The sequence below is a fragment of the Rhineura floridana genome, chromosome 8 (assembly GCF_030035675.1).
Source record: "Rhineura floridana isolate rRhiFlo1 chromosome 8, rRhiFlo1.hap2, whole genome shotgun sequence".
NCBI lineage: Eukaryota > Metazoa > Chordata > Lepidosauria > Squamata > Rhineuridae > Rhineura > Rhineura floridana.
Window position 1 is genome coordinate 111,438,689 of NC_084487.1, and position 23,172 is coordinate 111,461,860.

General features: G+C 40.6%; 1 protein-coding gene across 3 annotated transcripts in view; it reads left to right on the forward strand.

The window, feature by feature from the left end:
• The window catches only part of RELN (reelin), a 504,997-nt gene that overhangs the window by 152,029 nt on the left and 329,796 nt on the right, over positions 1–23,172 (forward strand). The gene's annotated exons all lie outside the window — the stretch shown is intronic.

The following is a 23,172-nucleotide window of genomic DNA, read 5'->3' on the forward strand; positions in this document are numbered from 1 at the left end:
TGGATCAATTTATAAAATTCTCTGCCATTCTACCAACTGCAGACTAGGGATGGGAGAGAATATCCACTAAATTGGACCTGGCACTGAATTCCAGCTGAATTTGATAGTTTGCCATCCTTTCGGACCAGCACCTATTTCTTGCTGTGGGCCATAGCTGTAATTGGCATGGATTTTGTGTCTGCAGCTGGAAATTGGCAAAAATTTATTCTTTCGAACTTCCCCCCTATTTTATGTTGAGTTAACACTGCCAAAAAAAATGTGGAACACTGTGATGATCCACATACGCTACCTAAAAATTATGCAATGGTTTTCCAGCTGGCAAAAAAAAAGTCAGATACTGCCATCATTTACATAAGTATCTAAGTTGATAACTATGAAATTTTGGCCACCAAAAGAAAAATTCACCCCAAAATGACCACAGCAGATCGAATTAGCAAGTGTGAGAGTAAGTGGGAACAAGTCAGTGAACAAGTAATAAGTCAGCACTGTGAATCCTTAACTTGGCTTTCTTGCTAGTAGAAATCCCATTATTGGTACAGCGTTCTGTTCCTGGCATCCATGGCAGTATAAAACACTTGAACACTTACTGCAGGAATGCTTCATCAATAAGCATAATACCTACTTGTGCAGGGCCAACCTGGAAGTGAGTTGTGGTTGACAAATCATACAAGGAATTTAAGAATTGTTTGATAGAATACAAGGGCATTACGGAGTTACTATTGCAGGTCCCTCCTATGGTTGGGACCCTCCAGTCTGTTGCATGATCCTAAACTTCTCTCTATAAAAGTTTCTGCACAATAAAAGTAGCAAAAGGTGTGATCTTGCTAAACTTCCATTGACGTTAATATGTTTATTTAGCCTTATGGCAGCTCAGTAAAGTAACCCAGTGCTATTACCAGGAGACTACAGAGAAAGAGTGGCTTGCCTGAGTTTATGACTGAACTGAGTTTTGAATCAAGGACTTCATCCCATTCTCTTGACCAGTACATTACACTAGCATGAGATTTCCTCTTCCCCTCTAACAAACGACAATATTTCCCAATATATTACTTTCCTAGTTTTCTTTCTGTTTTATCTGTGCCGCCTCCTACATGTTTTATCAGCTGACAGCTTTATTTTGATAATCTCCAGCTTGCAAGCCTTGGCATAAAGCACAATAAATCTCTTCTACTAGGATAATCAAACCTACGCGGATAACAGTTCTTATCTTTTCAGAAACCTGGTTTTGTGTGTGTGTGTAGGCACAGCATATTCTCCTCTTCACTGATGTGTTTTAGATGTATGAATTGCTTGGTTCTGTTACATTATGAATACTATATGACTGAACTCTGTGTATGCTAAGTGACATCCCAAGTGTAGAGCCACACCACTAGAGTAAGAAGTTTATATTTACTTCAGTACATGCTTTATGAACAAGGCTGTCTTCACTCATGCAGGCCTATTCTAGGGTAATTTCCAAAGGGACTATCATACCTATAACACAGCTGAAAGTGGACGTTTCCAGCCTACCTCATTCATAAATAAGACTGATTATGCCATAATTACATGGCCCAAAATTGCCATAGTTCAACCCTACATACTTGTGTCTTGCCTCTTCTTTATCTGTCCTGGATGCAAATGTTTTTCCAGGTAAGTGTACTGTGCTTGAGAAGAACATCTTTTCATTGTTATTCAGCGTTTGTATAATATGTGGTTTTATTATCAGTGCAGTAAGTTATGTAAAATTCTTTGGCTACTATGCTGAAAGAACAGAGTATATTGTTTATTGCCTAATGAAGGAAGTTGCTGGGTTTATTTTTATTTTTAATAATCATACCATAAACCAGTATTTCACCACCTGGCGGCAAATTCCTAAACAATGCACTTACTTGATTTTATACTTTAAAGGTAAAGGTGTCCCCGCACTTGTAGTGTGAGTCGTTTCCGACTCTTAGGGTGACGTCTTGCAGCGTTTACTAGACAGACCGTATATATGGGGTGGGATTGCCAGTTCCATCCCCGGCCTTTCTTTGCCCCCCAGCATATGCCGGGTACTCATTTTACCGACCACGGATGGATGGAAGGCTGAGTGGACCTCGACCTCTTTTACCGGAGATTCGACTTCCTCCTTCCGTTGGAATCTAACTCCGGCAGTGAACAGAACTTTGGCTGCGTTACCGCCGCTTACCACTCTGCACCACGGAGGATCTTTTTTATACTTTAGTAACAGAATATATGTGTGTATATATCTGCAGGCTATCCATGGTATGGAAAAGAGAAATGCCATCACTACCACAGCAAAATGCATTTTTGCTAGAATAATGGATGGTACTATGCAGAACAAAAGAGACCTCACAATAATCCTCCAACTGCTTCACTGTTGGCCACTATAAACAAGCTAAAGTTCTCATATTAAGGATACTGGTTAGATTGAAACTCTTTGGCCAAATTAGACAGTGTACACTTACCTGGAAAAACATTTGCGTCCAGGACAGATAAAGAAGAGGCAAGACACAAGTATGTAGGGTTGAACTAGGACCACAATTTATTCTTCGTGGAGGTAAACACTACGCAGGAGCAACTATAACTCAAGCGAACTTGTGTGAACCACCCTGCTTCAGGGCAAAACTTGATTATAATCCTCTACCTGAGCCCCACTCTTAAGGTGAGTAGGGAGACTTCCTGTCCCCACACCCAACCCAGTGACACCAAAACCAGCACCCTGCCTTCTCCCAAAAGCTGTTTGAGATTTTAGTAATTGATTAAAAGGCCATGCTTTTACCGCCCTAGCTGTTGGCTTGGACTGGAGGACTGTGCACATGTAACCGTTAGGTACTAATGCTTCCCCATCCGGCCAGAATGCACATTACATCACTGGATTAGTGGTCCCTAGCTGGATTGGGGTACACAAAAAGCTTACCATTAATTTCAAAAGCGTGTTGAAGCATGTGTGAGAGAAAGAGGGGAAACCAGTTTTTATCTTTTGCTTTCCAATTAGTACTGTTCTCTTATGTTTTATTTTTATTTACTACTTAGCATAAACATTAGAGCAGTGATGGGGAACCTGTGGGCCTCCAGAAGTTGTTGGACACCAGCTCCTGCTGCCCCTGAGTATGCTTGCTGGGGATGATGGAGTCTAGCAAAATCTGGAGGGCCACAGGTTCCCCATCCCCGCATAACGCACACCTTCAAATAGCTTCTTCTGTTTGGGAAAACCAATTTCAGAAGGGGACAATTCAGAGTTGGGGAGGGGTTAACTTTTCAACCACTTGCTGCTTTTCATTTGCAACTGTGCCATCCACACGTCTCCCAGTTACATCTTCCTGAAGCTACTTTGTCATAACAGAAGCTGCCATCAGGGCTTTGTTTCACGTTTTTGTACGTAATGTGTCACTTGTACCATTTAACTACATTTTGAAGTAACTCTGTTGCCATCCCTGGTTTAAGAAGCTGCCATGCAGGAGACAGTTAAAGTTAGCATCATGTGTAAAGAGTGTTCAGTTTAGAGTGAATTAGCATTTGGGAAAGTCAAAAGTAGTGTTTATCAATGAAATTGGCAAATAAGCCATCCTACATCCTACAGTGGGATGAGTATGCCTCTGCTTAGTCTTAGGAATGAAGAGACACCTCACTCTTCATATTGATTCATTTCCAACCTCTCCACTGACACAGCTCACAGGTTTGCTAATTAGTTCCCACTGTTTTGTAATGTTGGTGTTTATTCCTTGAGAACTGAACAGAAGCTACCAAACTGCCATTGAGAACTGTAAGAAGATAACACCTTTCAAATACGAGGGTCAGGCCCTGGATTTCATCATCAGGCCTGCATGTAGTTTAAAAAACTATTAGAAAATGTAAGTGCAAATGATAAAAAAAATGAATTGGTGCCATTTATTCTTAGAATCTCTTTAAATGTGGCCATATGCTTCATTAGCTGAGAACCATGTTTTTTTATGCTCAACTTGAGCCAAGGAACATTAATTAGTGCATTTCATTTTGAGAAAGGTTTGCAGGTCATGGCTGTGCTGTGCTTTTTTGATCATTCTGTTAATCCTAAATTCTCTGATAATCTTTGAATGCTGAGCCTTTATTTAACACTGACCAGATATGAGCTAAAGATCATCCCATTTTAAGGCTTTTTGGCTGCTATAAAAGCACTAAAAGGAGGCATACCTCATAAGCAGACAATGCTAATGTGTGCAGTTACCACACACACACACACAAAGCAACCATGTATTTAGTTCTACTTTTGTCACCCATAACACACTGGAGAATTTTGTGTCCTGGCTTCATGACATTACGTGTTTCCCAGCCTCCTGCCAGTGGCAGCCAATGATGTGGAGCAGGGGCCAGGGAAACAGAATAGAATGTCATGACATCATGATACGGGTAAATTCTACTAGACAGAAGGGGGTGGGAGTGAGACATGCTGTTGCCTTTGGTGGTGGTGGTAATGAACAGCTTGGTCCATGATATCAAACCAAAGAGTGTGAAATGGTGAACAACACCTCATCAGTGTTAACAGTCCATATCTAACACATCCCAGATACATGAAATATGAAACAGAAGTTTTCCGGAGACTTCTGAAAATGATCTTGTTCCAGAGAGCCTTTGGGAGGGACTGAAGGTAGAGCCTGACACTGATTTTATGCCTTCTACATTAAATTTTACCCTTGCAGTCCCCTTTAGTACCACTCCCTATAAATGTGTGTGTGTGTGTGTGTGTGTGTGTATAATATAGTATTTTATGTATTTTAATTGTATTTTATGTATTTTAATGTTTTGTGATTTTACAATTTTATTATGTACGTGTTTGATTTTATTTTTGTAAGCCACCCTGAGTGCCCTATTACAGGGTAGAAGGGCGGGATAGAAATATTTTAAATAAATAAATAAATAAACATTGGACACAAGGAATGAATTTTATTTTCTTAACAATAAAACCCATAATACACCTGAAACATAATTGCATTACCAGTTGATCCCTCCTCTGATTACAAACTTTCTGATCAAATGCTCCATAGACTACTTGATTCTGTCTCCATTGCCTCTTCCATGGAAATTCTGTTTGTGCATCTGCACCCTTCTCATTTGATAGCAACTGTAGTAAGATGGGTGGGAACTATGACTTCAAAGTTCTGGTTGCGGCTAGTCTTCCACGTTTGACATGAAATCATACCAATATTACTGAAGAAATCTACACAGAATGATCCTTAATGCTTTTCAATTAATGTTGCTATTACAGTTTGATACTTTGTGCTCACACTTGCTTGTCATTGGCAATGATAATGATTCCAAAGCCGAGAGAGACATGCCATTATACTTCAGATTGTTAAAGCCCAGTGCGTTAAAAAATTATTTTATATACTAGTTTGCAAAAATGACTTCACTGACTTGAAAATTGCCAAAGCAAATTGTGGTTGATATTCCAGATGAATTTACTACAGAAAGTACAATAACTACATTGTGAGGGGGGGGAATCAATTTCTGGTAGTAAATGTTCAGTAGCAAGTATGTATTATGGGAAAATTAATCTCTCACATTTGAAATATTTGTAATATTTAGTCACTGAAGACAACTGCAATTATATTGTTTAAAGCAACATCAAATATCCTGCAGTGGGAGCACAACAAAGAGATCTTTTTTATATGTCACATGGTTATGTGTATTGTGCCGTCTTTTTTGCTTTTCTGGCTGCAAATGCCAGCTGGTCTAAATACTGAACCATGGTTTAACATTATGAGAAGTCAACCACAGCAAGCCATTGGCTTCTGCACTTTCCTTTCCCCTGTCCTCATCTGAAGTAGCCACAAAGAAGCAGACTCGGATTTTATGCTTCCATTTTAGATTAACCACAGTTTATTGATATGTTTTTATGATTGTGTGAACCACAATGGGTTGAAATAAAAAGCAATATATAAATTCTTTTAAATTCAGTGAGGGCAATTTCTTTCATGTAAATGTGCATGTGACTGTGCTGCACATCTCATATTTATTCCAATGGGAGAGAGTTAAGCACATGCTTAACTTTATTGTTGAAATCAATACAATTTACATGCGTAGCTGAATTCTACTCTTTCTTTCTGCCAGGGGAATTAATATAGATTAATAGGAAAGGTGGGTAAAACTAGTTTACAAGCCTGCATGATTAAAAACTACACTGAAGTGTGATGCAAGAACCACAGTCTATTCAGATCTTAGTGGGGAAAAAGAGGGGTCCTAATAATCTTCCCAGGTTCATCGTGTCACTATAGCTTTCTAATAATAGAATCCTAGTGCTGGTAACTTGTTTTAGAGCATTTCAGATTATAGTAAATCTCAAATACTCTCCTCCAGATATGTAATGTACGTGACTGTGTCTAGGATTGTTTCTGATGGATGACAACTGTGCTAACAGATGTATCTCTACAAACAATATGTAATGTGACTGGAAAGGGTTAAAACATTTATAGAAACATCTAGCAAGATTACATGGTCTGCTCAGATACTTTTTACTGTGGTGGAAAAGTGATATGCTGTCTGAACAAACCACATTCTCTTGGGGGACTACTGAGCTAGAATGTCTCTTTGGCTTGTTAAAAACAGTAAAGTGAATGCCCCATTCGAGAATTATTTAAAGGCTGATAAACTTTGCTTAATAGCTCACATATGAGAGATGCTAGAGCTCAAATTTGCATGAAAGTCATATCCTCTATTCTGATCTCTTTCTCAGATGTTTGCAGGTGTTTTGGTTGTTTTGTTGAGATGGTGAAAGAAAGGCACTGTGCATCTATGGATTATTATTACTTCACAGGTTCTAGAACTAAGCCACGTGTGGTTTCACCTTTTGGAGGATTCTAAGTAAGATAGCATCTTTGTGAGCCAAATGTCCTGTATGTTTGTTTAACTCTATTCAGAGACATGCAACAGGGCAGAGGGAAAATACTACTAGTTTCACATGCATGTCTTCTTTCTTTTGTGCATCCTATGGCAAACAGTCTTGTGCACTGTTGCTTGGTTGCTTGTAGCCTATATGCCCTAGATCAGCGTTTCCCAACTAATGGGCCACCAGATGTTGTTGGACCACAATTCCCATCTTTCCTGACCATTGGCAATGCTGGCTGAGGATTGTGGTCCAACAACATCTGGTGGCCCACTAGTTGGGAAAGGCTGCCCTAGACTCTCTGATTCCAAGAACCATAGCAAAGCTAAAAGTCAAGATAAGAACCAGCTATCTCTTGACAAAGTGCTGGCAGAGCATACCTTGCAATTTCTATTCCTGAGTCCTGACATCAGTGGTTAGATTTCATTATCTAGTTGATCTAGCTTTGTCTTAGAAAACTGCATCTGAGCTGCTGTTAAGCTCTTAGTAATATTCAATACAAGGAGAAAATTCCAGGAAACCTAAGGTTCTTAGTATTATTGATCTGTGTGCAACATACAGTAGGAATCTAATACCCATTATCTGACTATCTTCCTGTAGAGAATGGAAAGGAGAATTATAGACTAAAATATGGATATTGGAACTTTTGGCAATATTAGATGTAGTAACTATTTTGAGTCCTTCTGTGCCACTCAAATTGAATTCTCCTGTGATTACATCATTACAATAAATTGAAACTTCCAGTGCCAAAGCAATAAACCAGGGCTATACAGAAACAGGAGAGTTAACCTCTTATATTTGCAGTCTTTAAAAATCATACATATAGATAAAATTGCATATTTCTGAGCTCATTCATAATCTTGTTGAATTAACCTGCTAGTTTAAGTGTCTGCAACAAGGGAAAAAAACATTTTATGTTCTGGGCTGCACAGCACTGACCCATCTGTAAAGCCAAGCATTCCAGACAACAAATACATATTGATTGCAGCCAGAATGTGTAACTTTGTGCAAGTTTTAAAATATTTTATTTCAATGCCAAAAAGTCATTTGGGTTCAAAACATGGACCTATTTCTATGGTTGTTGCATGCCTCCAATCATCATAAAAGATAACACCATTTTTCTTTCACTGAATCATATGATGCCAGAATAAAAATCATCATGGTGAAGTTTCTTTCCTTTGTACAGCTACGGTTCTAAATCATTTGTCATGCACAGTAGTAGGAAGTTGGTTTATTATTAGTCTTTGGGTAGTTGGAAGATGTTCAGAGTGTTTCTGTGTAGGATCCAGCCATGTTTCTCATGAAAAGAGAATGGAATTAGATCAGTTCCCAGTAGCAGTATCTAATAATAGATTCATTTTTAAGAAACTATGTTCTTTATCACATGCTCATCTGAATATGTTTTCAAAATTGGAATTTATCTTATCTCTTCCTCCCACTAGAGACATGTGTCTGTTGTTCTGTATGTGCCACCATTAGCTAATAATACATTGAAATCTAACTTTAGGGTTATTTCATAGGATGATTTTAGTTTACTGAAATGTAAACCTTGACATCCTTCAAAGAAGTGCCCATTCATTGACAAAATTACCCAGAATGCAAAGTATACAGACCGTATCCCTCTGGATGTACAATGAATTGTTTTAAAATGCTTCTCAGTGTAGAGCTGTCAACTTTTGATTTAAGAAATACTACCCTCCTTCTTCTCAGGTGAGGCCAGGGAACAGATCCAGAACAGAAACTTGGCAAGAAGCAGGCATAACTTAGTGGGTTGGATCAGAATGGGAGAGCAAAGCTTGACAAAATGTAGCAGGTAATCAATGGACCCTGGTGGGTTCAGAAGCAAATTGTCTTTGTTTGGCTGGTTCTAAAGCTTACTATTTCTCAGACCCCGAAGCTTGCTGGTTACCTGTGACAGTCAAGTGCTATTGTATTGCAGTATATTCATATTGGAGACCTTACCTTAAAAGCAAAATGTAAGAGCTGAATGCAACAGATAATGCAGCTTTGTACAAGAGAGTTTGAGGGAATAACATTGTGAATATGAACTAAGAATTTCCTAGATACCTTTTAAAAAATCAGATTTTTATTGTGAGCTACCAGGGCTGGCCTTAAACCAAAAAGTGCCCCAGGCAAGGAATGTATTTGGCATCCTCTCTTCATTTGTTCAACTTTGAATAACTATTTGAATGCATTTCCAGGGCAGTTAATTTGGCTTTGAGCACACTAGTCACCTACAGCAAAGCGTTTCCATTGGCCACACCTAGGGGCAATGGATTGATCTGCCGATCAGTTGCGAAATCTGTGTGAAGCTGAATGAAAAACACACATACACTTGAGTTGATCCCACCAGGTTTTACAGTAAAAAAAAAGAGGTGGGATTTGACTAGTGTTGTGTGCCCCCATTCTCAGAAAAGAGAGGTGGTGACAAAGTGGAGCCAGCAGAACAGTAAGTGTGTCTCTATCCCCAGATACATAGTTTCATTGTATATCCCTGGTATATATGATATTGCAAATTTTCCTGTGAATTAATCCCCCACCCCCACACTAATGTTGAATCAATGCTGGTTGTGCAAGTCTGTGTTGCCAGTTTTTAAAGTGAAGATGTTGTACTATTTCAGCTGTTGAGTGGATAGTTATGACAGCTGCCCTCTCAGCCCAGTGCCCCCTATGCTTGGCAACCTAGGGGGATGCCTGGATCAGCTTCTCCTAAATCCAGCCTTAAATCACTGCTGTTTCAGCTTGTGTCTTTGTAAATTGGTTGCTAAGGTATAGGCCCAGCACTTCCACATGACATCCTCAGGCTGCTGAGAAGGCTGCAACAGGGCTGACTGCATATACCTATCCTGAGCCTTATATAGTGGCTTCAGACAGCTGCCATCTTTGTTTCTAACAATGTTTCAGAAGTTGAGTTGACTTTCAGAGCATTGTGTGGGGGGAAAATGCTGCTGCCGCTACCACAAAAACATGGACCTGCCATTTTTTCTCTGCCCAATGTCCCATAAATCATCTCAACACTGAGAATTTCTTTTCCTATCCATCTTTTTGGTCTCAGCATGAGCCTGAATGTATCATGGATAAAAAGTCACTCCAACACTGGAGGGGTGGGTGGGTGGAAATGTTGCCTTTTACTATTAAAGAGCAGACAGGCTTTATCTCAAATTTTAGTACTGTGGTACTTACCGCTAAGATCAGTGAGAAAAAATCCCTGTGTCTGCTGTTTAGGAACATCGTTGATGTAGCCTGCAGGTTAACCACCAATCAGCTACCCATCACCAAAAAACAATTTAAAGAAATCACACTATTGAGGGGGTTTTCTGTGACATACTATTTAGGATTGTAATTTTCATGATTTGTTTTTAATACCAGGCTGGATTTAGTTTGATAAACATGAAATATCAAAAAACAACTGAGTTGGTAAGCATTATGCAGATACTGCTTCTGTAACAAAATTGTTTCCCCCAGGTTTTTCTACTAGTAATTTAGTTATGTTATGTTGATGTTTATTTATACCCCGCCTTTCGGCCAAAAGGCCCTCAAGGCGGCTTACAGAAAAAGTAAATACAAATATAAAAATACAGCAATACATCAATAAGCTATACATCAATAAGCAATGCATTGTACAAAAAATTAAACTAAATAGCAAATAACATAATTTAGCACATAATTAGGTCTTTCTAAATGTCACTCATAGAAAAAAATGAAAACTGGATTCTTTTTAAAGATTTTTTTCACATCTTGTGAAAAATTAAACTCCATTATTTCCCATCTTTTTTTTAAAAAAAAGTAAAATGAACAACACATGACCTTTTTTTTTCATTAGCCTACTAATTTGAGGTCAAATTTTGGCTATATCCTACCCAAGACCTTAATCTAAAACCAAAAATGTGCTTTCTAAATTTCACCCAAGCCTTATCAACATTAGTGTTTATGGAAAGGATTATGGAATTTTCCAAACAAATTACTTAGCAGAACCTTACTTAGACATTCCAAAGAACACCATCTCCAGTGCCTCAAAACGTTAAACAGAAGATAAAATACGGTAAACATTTCCTTATGATACCACATAGATGGCTGACTGTCTTTTGCAAATAGCTGAAGCTGTTAGCATTGTAAATTGAAAGGCAACTTTAATGTCAACAAATGAAGAGAGAGTGCTCATAGCAAGTTACAGATAGAAACACCAGCTCCCATATTTGAGGGATGATGTGCTTGTTTGCTAATTATTTGAGGTGGGATGGGGGTTAGAATTACTCCCATTAGTAGAGTCCATGCCAGGGGAAGGAGGTCAGTGGTGATCTTGGCAGAATGCTGAGTAGCTGTTTCTTTTTGACAGATGATTCAATAGAGGAGGAGTGTGGGGCTGAAGGCACCAGGGCCTGGTGCATTACCCTAGCCAGAAGCAGTGGGTAACACCGGAATGGAAATAGAGGCCTCGTCCTGAGCAAAAGCTTACTTCAAGTCAAGTCCTACTCAAGAGTAGGCAGGTGGAAAGTGGTACAAGAAATAGGGGCTGGGGAGAGCTGTCTATAAGAGGCAGTTGAAGAGGCTGAGGAAAAATGATCTGAGTGCTCAGAGCAATCCTAAAGGATTGTGAATGTTTGTCAATGCCATTTCTTCTCAAGTTGTGAATAACTCTTTCGGTTTGGTTGGAACTAGGGTTCCACTGAGGAGTGCAAGGTGAATCTCCACATCCCAGAGACAGAAGTTTAGTAAAGGGTTTTTCTGACCAAGAACAAAATCTGGAGCGTTCTTCCATTTTGGTTATTGCCTGGCTTTGTCTAACAACCACAGTAGTTATTTCAGCTTTTCACCAGATCTGGCAGTTATAGTAAATATGTCTGTGGATCAAAATTAGATGAAAAATTGCCGTTGCTCATCGCCAAAACCATTTCCTGCACATTTTATGAGGCTCAAGATACCATTTGTAGCATGTGATAACACTGCCAACTGAAGCATCTGCCTGGAAAGAGATTACTTTAATTATGGGCTCAATGTTGTGTTTTTCTGCAAGTGATTCCCTAGAGAATAGCTTATTGCTAGATGAGAGGTGCTATTGTGCACATTAAAATGTGCAAGTTCAGTTTCAGAAGTTGCAAAACTGAGGGAAGGACTTCATAAAATCTCCATGCTTGTAGTCTGATTCCTTTAGTCTACCCCCCAAAAAACTAAAGGAAAGTAATAGTTGTGCTCCTGCTCTAACACACTTTGGTTTGTTGTGATCAAATGAAATGGACAGAAGACCAAACTTGTATTTAATACATACACTGAGGGCATGCATTGTTCATATGAGTGGCAGATAATGAGAAGCTGCGTTCAGCTTGGCTTGGGAGCTGTACAAGTCAGGTTGTTTTGCATGTTGAGCATAGAGATCTTGGTAACTTAAATGATTTATTAGTAGGGTTTATATGGTGTCCTTGCAGGGCTCTTAACATGTGTATACAGCAGGAGTCTTCTTGGCCAAGGGTGGGGAACCTTTTTCAGCCTGAGGGCCACATTCCCTTCTGGGTAACCTTATGGGAGCCACATGCCAGTGGTGGGTGGGGCCAGAGGCAAAAGCAGCAAATAGGTACAGCAGAAAATGTAAATGTTACTTTTGTACTGTAGGCTACTTTCTACACATACACACACATCTGTCTCTGTCCTCCATCCAGGTAAACAAGAGGCATGATCAGAGTTGAAGGGCATAATCCAGTAGGCAAAAACACTGAAGGAGGGTGCATAGCTTGGCTTGGGAAGATGAAATGGGACTGGGGAGAATTCCAAGGGCCAGACAGAAGAGAGAGAGAGACAGAGAGAGTGTTGGTGGGTATCACATTTTGCCCCTGGACCTGATGTTCCCTTCCCTGTCCTAAGCTAAGGGAAAAAGCAGAGCTGTGTTTAAGGGGGCAAAGCATAGTTAATCTACTGTGACCAAATATAGCACCTAGGTGGCTCACAAGGTTTCCTGGGGAGAAATGTTATTCCTCATAAGACCATTATCCCAGTCTGCGTCTGTGATGGAACTGCTTTTTAAGATATTTTTAAAGCTGTTTTTTTAAAGTTGTTTTTAAGATGTTTTGTTTTAATATGTCTTAAAGATTTTTTTGTTTTTAAGATGTGTTAGAGTGCTTTTAGTGTTTGCTGCCATGGGCTGCTTCTGGGAGGAAGGGTGAGATAGAAATTTAATAAATAACGTCTACTTCCTTAAATAAGAGCTATGAGTCCTTCATATGACCATATAAATATGTATCCTGGCACTTGGCACAAAATGTGGCATTCTGAAAAACATTAGTTTGTATATGATGAACATACAGCTGAATGAGGGTAGAGACACACTCACTATTTGCTGGTTCCAGTGCATCTCCACCTCTCTCTTCTGCAAAGGGGGGCACACGATGCTAGTCAAACACCACCCCTTTGTATTGTAAAGCCTGGTGTGATCAGCTTGAGTGCATTTTTTAAAAAAATGCTTGAAAGAGATTTCACAATTGATCAGCCGATTGATCCGTTTCCCCTCCAGGTGTGGCCAATGGAAATGCTTTGCTGTGGGCCAGGTACAGTATAATAGAAGTACATCTTATACTCTGATGGTGGAGGAAAAAGCAATTCAATGCACGGGTAGATAATAGCATAGTGTACTCAATATAATTCCTTGTATTGGCTGGCCCACAGATGCTAATTTACTCTGATGTGTGCATTGAACATCTGTGTATTCAAACAGGCCATTAATTTAAATGGAGGAGCAGCTTTTCACATACCATGGGACAGGTATGCATAGCTGCATCCTGAACTGAAATGAATTTTTTAAAAACTCCTAGCAGGAAAGTGAAATCCATGGAAACATCTGAACCCCTGCGCACACACACACCAGACTGCTGTATCCATTTCCCATAGCCTTCTAGGGGACTGAGGGGAGATATGATAGCACTTTTCAAGTACCTGAAAAGTTGTCACCAAGAGGAGGGTCAGGATCTCTTCTCGATCATCCCAGAGTGCAGGACATGGAATAATGGGCTCAAGTTACAGGAAGCCAGATTCTGGCTGAACATCAGCAAAACATCCTAACTGTTAGAGCGGTATGACAATGGAACAAATTACCTAGAGAGGTAGTGGGCTGTCCAACACTGGAGGCATTCAGGAAGCAGCTAGACAGCCATCTGTCGGGTGTGCTTTAAGTTGGATTCTTACATTGAGCAGGGTGTGTGTGTGTGGACTCGGCCTTATAGACCCCTTCCAACTCTACTATTCAATGAATCTGCTACTTTCATTTTCAAGAAAATACTTCCCAGGCTAATTCTATACTATAGCAAGAGTGTATTTTCTACATTCCGCAATGTTAAATTGAAAATACCCCCCATGCCATTCTATTGCTTCCCATAAGCTCATTTCAACACAAAACCTTTCAAAAGCTATAGTCCTGAACTCAGAAATGCTTGCTTAACAACCCATTAAATTTTCATGGCGCTACACAAAACAGTTAGAGAGAACAGAGAGTTCAAAGTCTAAAAAGAAAGAAAGAAAAACCCCAGAGCCCTGTTGGACTTTTTTCTGTCAAAGTTCTCATAATCTGTTGAAATTAATTAAAAATCAGCCATGTTCACAGAGTACCTGTAATCCTAATACTGACCTTGCCCCATACTCTGACCTTCATCTTCTGCAGTTTAAAAGTTAAAAAAATGCCTAGCTGATTTTTAATTAATTTACGAAATTTAGCATTGAACTCAGTGATAAGCCCAGGCACACTGAGTAAGAGCCAACTGTCAGTGTTCTAAAAGCCAGACTCACAGCTGCTGGGCTTACCTAATTAGGGGGCCACACCCACACCAGACTTTGATTTCACGTGAGACAGTCATGGCTTCCCTCAAAGAATCCTGGGAAGTGTAGTTTGTGAAGGGTGCTGAGAGGAGACTGCTATTCCACTGACAGAGATCCAGTGGCCAGATTGGATTAACAGTCAGCCACTCTGATTGAAGGTCTGTGAGGGGAACCGGGCATCTCCTAGCAACTCTCAGCACCCTTCACTAACTACACTTCCCAGGATTCTTCGAGAGAAGCCATGGCTGTCCAAAGTGAAATAAAGGCCTGCTGTGGATGTGGCCAGGGACAGCTTTGGTTTAAATTTGGGTGGGAGGCTACATGTGCCTGCTGTAGAATAAAAAGGTGAGGGAAACACTGAAAAGCAATGATACTGTTCACAATGTTTTCCTTTTGGAAAGGAAAGGGGCTTCCCCTCTGCCCAGTGCCAACCCACCCAGTCTCCTCCCCTCCCTGCCCCTCCCCCGGGTCAGTGTTGGACTACGACCAGGGAGACCAGGGTTCAAATCCACACATAGCCATGAAGCTCACTGCCTCTCAGCCTCAGAGGAAGGCAATGGTAAAACCACCTCTGAATACCGTTTACCATGAAATCCCTATTCATAGTGTCAACGTAAGTTAGGATTGACTTGAAGGCAGTCCATTTCCATTTTCAAATATGATTGCACAGAAATAAATTCCATTGAACACAAAAAGTATACAAATGATCAAACCCACCCTTCCTTCTCCATCCTCCTATTCCCTCCCTCTTGCCCCTTCCCTCCCCCTTCCTTTCCCCCTCCCTCCCCATCCCCTTCCCCTCATCTCCCTCCCCCCTCCCCCCTCCCCTTCCTCCTCTCCATGGTCAGTTTTACCTATCTTAAGCATGATTGCACGGAAGTAAACATGCAAATGATCAAACCTGTCCTCCTCCTCCCCTCCCCTCCTGCCTGTTCCTATCCCCCTCCTCCCCTGTGCCTTTCCTCCCGTCCATCCTCCTCCTCCTCCCATCCCCATCCCCTGTGGTCAGTTTCACCTATCCTAAGCATGATTGCAGGGCAGTATATCCCACTGAACCCAATAAGCATGCAGGTGATCAATCCATTCTCAGCAAACTTGCACAGGACCCATTTCTTACCTCCCAGATTAAAAAGTAGAGAAATTCACTAATAGGCAAAAAAAAACCCCTTGCTGTTTAAGAATGTACCTATAGCCCACAGACATTTCTACCACACATTAAAAAGCAGGGAAATTGGGCAGCTATAGTGAATGCACCAGGGGAGCAGGAAACCTGACCTGGTAAATGCACCAGGGGAGCAGGAGAGGCACATGTTACCAAATTCTTCCAAGCTACACAGGAAGTGGATTGGACTGTGAAAGACCAACCCAAATTGGGTTTGCATTTTGACAAATTTGTAGGGCAGTCCAATATCTCAGAAATATGTCTGATACTGATGTTATTTCAGTACCAAGTTAAAACGTATTTATTTGGGCATTTTAAGATTGTTAAATTATTGATTGTTTAACCTGCTCTGTTGTTTTTAGCTGCATCTCTTTGTTTTTGATGGTATGTTTTATTGTTATTTATTTTATTATTTTAGTTGGTTAGCTTTTATTTTATGTTCTATATCCTGCCCTTGTATCTATATAGATGAAGGGTGGGTTATAAATATTTTAAATAAGCAAGAAACAGAGAAAGGTTAGATTATACATTAAAATCATGTTGAAATAAATGAGTATTCACTTGTTGCTTCTGCTTAAAAAGATTTGAGACCATGTGGACCTCCCTCAGCAGCATTTTCCATAATTGTAGCTCCACAACAGAGAGGACTTCTACTCCAAGAATACCCATTGATTTAACCTCCTGAAATGAAGGCACGTGTAGTGATACTTTATAATTTAGACCAGTAGTGGGGAGCCAGTGGCTCTGCAGATATCATTGGTCTCCAACTTCCATCAACTCAGTCAACATAGCCAATAGTCAGGTATGATGGGAGGTTCAACAACATCTAACAGGCTTCCCATCCCTGATTTAGAGGCATTCTGTTACTTTGGACACTAGTCATCTCTTTCTTAGAAACTGGTTATTTGTGGGCATGCCCTAAATCACATGGGAAGGGCTGAGACTGCTGTATAAATTGCAGACCGACTCTACAGAAAGTTGTGCTTTATACCAGTCCTCCTTCTGTGGTTTGCATTCATGAGCCCAAAATCATTACAGCACCTGGAAGAAATCTTCCTTTTATCTTCTCTCTCCTTAGGATCCAAGAACACCTTAGAATAAGGTGTTCTCCCATTTGCTACATGTGGTAGCAGAATGATTCCTTGTATTGTGCTAAGGTTGTATAGAATAAGGGCTTTTGTCTTTTCCCCCTCTTACAGTAGTATATTTATATATGAGCAGACCTTGAAGCTCAAAGTACATGTTACCTTCTGGCTGTGAGATGAGAGTATCTAAGTAGCTTTTGGCAACACTACAATGTTCTATGCGCTATTTAGCTTTGGTGAAGAAATAAATGGTCTCTTTCTCTGTTACTGCCAGGGAATCTTTGCCATCCCAGGCACTGGCTTTTTTGTCTTTCTTTCTGCTGACCATAGCAGACTGACCTTTCTCTTACACTTATTGTCCATAGCCTCCTGGGGCTGGCAACACTCAAAAGGTCACAGATATTTTTAGCTGAAATGTTCACTGTGCCTTAAATAGCTTGTAAATAGTCTTCCTTTGTTGTTTTAATACATTAAAATGCATTTTAAGCAAATTCATCACAAAGGCAGGATTTAGATAGCTCTGGACTAGTATACTGTATCCCTTCCTCCCTGGTTTTAAGGCAATTGCATACATTGGAAGCATTCACTTCTATTTTCATCGTATTGCAAGCCTGGAACTGTGCTTAGTCTTAATTATTGCTTAGGGAAACAAGGTGGGACAGAAACTACCGTTTGAAGTTTGTTTGTTTCCTTACACAGGGTTGAGGAACTTGTAGATGTTGCTAGACTACAGCTTCCATCATCCGTGACCATTGGCCATGCTGGCTGGGACTCATGGAAGCTAGGTCTAAAAAGTCCTGGAGTACCACAGGTCCCCCCTACCAGTCCTAAACAACAATTTCTCGGGGTTCATACATAACAATAACATTTAGTTGAAAAGAGAAGAAAAAGCTTCCAATCTTCTTCTGCCACACTAGAGAAGGAGAGAGGTTGGAGGAGTCCACAAGTCTGATGTTCACTCATGTGACATTACACCAAACCACACAACCCAAATGCATCTGTTATCTGACTGGGGTTGTTACTAAGAATTCATTCAAGAGATGATGTTTTCAGATATCTTGTAAACTGCCATGGGATCAGTTTTCATGAAGGATTTGCTTAAGGGTTTTAAGCAAACGAATAAATGCCAGATTGTCTTCACAAATTATATTTTAAGTGTATACTTAATTTTTTTTAGATGTATATCTAAAAATGTAATATGTGGTAGGGTTGCCAGGTAAGAAGCAATCCAAACCCTGAGATTTCAGGGGCAGGCCCAAGTGATGTCATTAAGCTTTGATAAACTAAGCATCAACCACAGTTGCTTGGAGCATACCACTCAAACAAACAAAAAATAGCTGATTGGAAATTAAGATAGAAATCTTAGCTAACTGAAGGTGTTCCCAGGTCCAGCTGAAGTGATGGGATAATTCCTTCTCACCTGCTCAGGGAGCCTGGGTAGGGAACATTTAATCTAGCCTAGTTGCTTCTGGCAAGAAGGGTTTAAGTGCCCTCCAGCCAAGCCAGACACCAGAAAGCTACTGTAGGAAGAAGGGAGACTAGTGTTGTGGAGATGTTAGATGGGAGCACTCAGGAGTAAAGATGGATGCCCCTGAAGGCTGCAATTCTAAACACACTTACTAAGGGACTAAGCCCCATAGAACTCAACATAAGTTATTTGTGAGTGGATGTGGTTAGGATTGTGCTGTTGGTGAGGCTCAACTAGGGATCCTCTGCAAAGATATTGATATCCAAGCAGAGTTGGCAACCCACTGCCTGGAATGCCCTGCTTGTCTTTTAACGTGGTTGCTCCAAACTTCTTTACAGACCTGACCCTTCACTGCAGAGAGAGGTTTAAGAAATGAGTAAAAGTTAAGAAGATTCTCTACCCTTTCCTGCCTATCCTGTCGGCTGCTGTAAACTCAGTTTGACAGCCAACCCAATTCCAGTGAGTAATAATTGACAGAGAGAAAACACACATGGTTTGATCTACCTTTACAGGCAGAAGCTTGGGAACAACAGCAGTTGAAGCCATGCTTCCCAGTATGTGAATTCCTTTTACCGCTATTGAACAGGAAACAAACCATCATGCAAACAACAAGGTGCATCATCAGTGGGTTTAAGGGGGTTGAGCTGAGCGCATGGAACAACTGTTGTTGCTTCTATGGATGTAAGGGAGTGAGGTAAAACGTAAATGTAATGCAAATGGAAAAAGGAAAACAAAATACAGTGATGATTTACTAAATACAGTACCATATCAACCACAACAAGATTCCTGTGAGTAAGGCAGAAGACTCAGCATTCCATAACCAGTTAGGGCTCCTAACCAAACATCAAAACTAAAAAAAAAATGGCAGCCAGTCAGCCAAGGTCACAGAAGTCCTCATGTAGCTCAACCTGACCCGGGTGCTGCAATTAGTGCAGAATGCTGCAGCATGTTTGCTGACATGAGTGAGACCCTGTCAGCACATAATACCTCTGCTCTGAAATCTGCACTGGTTGTCGATTTGCTACCAGGCCAAGTTCAAAGTGTGCTTTCCTTCCATGCTACAGGTGCCACACAGTAGTACTTGTTCTACTCTTGTAAGAAATGGATCCTTTAGTGTTGCAGCACCTACACTTAAGAAACCCTAGCCTATTGACATTAGGCAGACACCTTCATTGTACTCTTTTCGGCACCTGCTAAAAACATTTTTTGTTTAGGGAAGCCTTCCCAGGCATGTAGAAGCTATTATGCTTTTTATCTGTTTTAAACTCATTGTTAGTTTTATTATTTTGAATGTTTTAACAATATTTTAACCTGTTTTTGCCAATAATTTTATTGTTTTAATTCCTTCTGTAAACCGCTTTGAGGTTTTTTTACAATAAAGTGGTATATAAATGTTGTAGGTAAAATACATAAATAAATTTCAGAGTCACTGTGGCCCTTGCGTCTTTCCTCTTTTAGGAACAAAGGAATCTGCCTTATACTGACTCAGACCATTTGGTATCATTTAGCTCAATACTGATGACGTGGACTAGTATTGGCTCTCCAGGATTCCAGGCAATAGTCTTTTCCACACAGATTTTTTGACCTTTGCATGCAGAGCATGTGCCCTACAACCCTTTCCCTGTTTAAAAAAGTATATTTCAATTCTTTTCCATTCACTAATGAATGCACAACATACCTAGGGCAGATCCACGCCATTTATTTAAAGCACATTCAACATACATTTGAAGCACATGAATTCCACCACAGAATCATGGGAACTGTAGTTTGTTAAGGGTGGTGGGATTTGTAATTGTCAGGGGGAAACTACACTCCCCAAGATTCTTGGGTAGATGTCATGCACTTTAAATACAAGTTGGATGTGCTTTAAATGTATTACGTGGATCTGCACTACTTCATAAACTTTGCCTGCATATAAATCATTTTAATTATTTTTTTAAAAATGGAAATCAGGTACGAAGTTTACTTGGTGACCATGGGTTATTCACCATCTCTCAGCCTAATCTGCCCCTCAGCGTGAAAACAACAGAGGGGGACCATGTCCACCTCAAGCAAGAAGAGCATGCTTAAAATGCAGAGGAAATAATATACAGCCATGGTATAAAGTCAGATACACAGCGAGATATAGAATGAAGAAATATTTATATAAGCATGAATGTAAAAGATGTTTATTATTTACACAACCTATAAAGATATTTATAGTGCAATCCTATGCATGTTTACTCAGAAGCAAGTCCCAATGTATTCAATGGCGTTTACTCAAACAGGGAAATGTGTACAGAACTACAACCTGAAATGATAAGGAAGGTCACTAACCGAAACCAAAATTTGGAATCATGCCACTTTAAGCTGTTTTGCAACTGTTTTATAATTGTTTCATGATTATTGGATTTTAAATGGATTTATTTCTTATTGTGAGCTGCCTTGGTTTCCAACCCTACCTCAAAGGGTTGTCGGAAAGATTCCATATACACACACTGGAGATGTAAAAATACATACACCCCATATCATCTCCAGTTCTAGATTTCCTACTACATTATTGTAGAAAGGCAATATTGCTACTTCTGAAAGTTACACACTCACTCAGCTTATGATGTGCAGACAAGCAGGAAAAAGAAACTGCTTTCAGGATTTGCAGTGGCTTCTAGCTGTTGTCTGGAGGTCAGCAATTCGCTTGTCAATCACAAACATGACTTCACTTATTGGCTAAAAACCTGAAACAGTGGGGATTAGAGTAGCCACCTACTAAGAGAAGTTGCGGCTGGGTGACTGACATTTTGGTGTATATCTCTTGAACCAGGCCACCTAGAAATTTAATTTTAAAAAAAGAAAAGAAAGCTAAGCATCCCGAGATTGGGGTGACTCATCCGGAGACACAGAGAGAACCCAAAAAAATTGGAGTCTCTGGATGAAACTGGAGACCTGGCAACCCTAATATGTAAAGTCTCCTTTGCTGTTAACAAAATATTTCAGCTTGTCAATGCTAGGACCAGAGCTTGGAAGTAATTCGTAAGAAAAATGAATCACTTATAATTTATTACTTTTTTGAGGAACGAGTGAGTAATTTCTTTACATTTGATTGTAATAGGATTAATTTTATTACTTTTGAACTATAATTGCAATGTTTCCAGCGTTACTTTTGGGCATTACTTGGGGGAGAGCAGAGGAAACATTCAGCTCCTCTCATTCATGGATAAAAATCACGTGCTTCTGCACAGTGTCGCTCTTCCCTCATGCTCTATGGGTGTTTAGGAGGCGACAAGGGAAATGGTGGCGAGTGAGATGGGGTGGAGTGGAGAAAAAAATGGTTAAAAAAGGATGGTGGTGGTAAAGAACGGAATGGAGGGAGAAAGGAGCTGGAGGGCAAGGAGGCAGCAGAAGAATGTACATGAAGAACTGTGGAGGTGAGAGACTATGATGTGTGTGTTAATACTGTGTTTGCACTTGGTGCGAGGGAGTAGCCCTCCCTGGCTACTTTGCTCCATTTGCAGTGTTTTAACTTTTTTGCACCCCAAGGGAAAATGTTTGCTTTGTGGCAGGGCAGGGTTCGGGAGGTGGTTGAGTGAAAGAGACTATGCTTGCTGGCTGAGAGAGAGTGTGTGTGGGGTTGCATGTGGTTTAGGGTGCAAAGCTCTGAGTGATGGCCTCTGTCTCCCTTCTCTCCTCCCCTCTTTTACCAGTGGAGAGACAAGAGACCACCAATGTTAGCTAGCCACCCAGAATTAGCAGGACTACTGTGAGAGCAAGGAGCAGAGCCAAAAGCCTCCTCACAGCCACAGCTTCAGGGTGAGGAAGGGGCAGGCAGAAGTTGCAGGAGCAAGCAGCCCGGGTCCTAAAGAGCTGCTGCATCTGGTTTGTTTCCTGCCCTTCCTTTCTTCCTAACAACCAGGATGCATCTTCGTCGTCCTGAGGAAGGTGTTCCCTGGAGGTTCTTCTGTGCAAATTAAAAAAATCCTCCTCCCCATGGCAAATGCAAAGAGTTCCAAACAGACACTTGTTAAAAATCACTGTATAGTTAACTTAAGTACAATATATACAAGTCTACTTAGAAGTAAGTCTGTTTATGTTTAATGGAGCTTACTCCCAGGTAAATCACATTGGGTATAGGATTGCACTAATTAGGAAAGATAAGGACTGGTTGAATCCTTGAAGCTGTGCTAATTTGGGGGGGGGAGAGAAAAATATGACACTTTATAGTACAAAGATCATCGCCGATCACTCGTGGCCGAATAAGATTGTCTTTCAAGATAAGGTCTTTAACGGTGGGTCCGTAAGTGACTGTGGAGGCCAATTCTGGATCCACACAGCCTCCCACAGTGAGGACATAGGTTTCCAGATGGATTTGCTTGGAAGACACCTGTGCGTGAATTTGTTTTATGTGGGGAGATTGGTGCACGACAATCAACACACAATCTTGACAGAATAAGGTTTGATCCGATGGCATGGATACCACGACGGTTGGAAGTCTTTTATCTGCTTCAGCCTTCATCCGCCTTCACAGCCGTTGTAACGTACGCATTGTTATCCTCCGCCTGTTCTGCCATTGAGGACTTTCTTGGATCGTTCTTTGTCTGGTTCCTCTCCCTTGACCTTACCGCCGTGGGTGACCCTGCTGGGAGTACATGACTCCTGATGGCATCGCTCACAGGGTTCATTGGAATACGCAAGCCCACTCACCACTACAAGGTGATGATCCAGTACAAAGATGCATCAATCTGGTACAGGCAAGTAAAACTGGATGCCTATAACACAAGGACTAACCTGCAATCCACTACATGTCTACTCAGAAGTAAATTCCTTTGTGTTTAATGAGACTTAC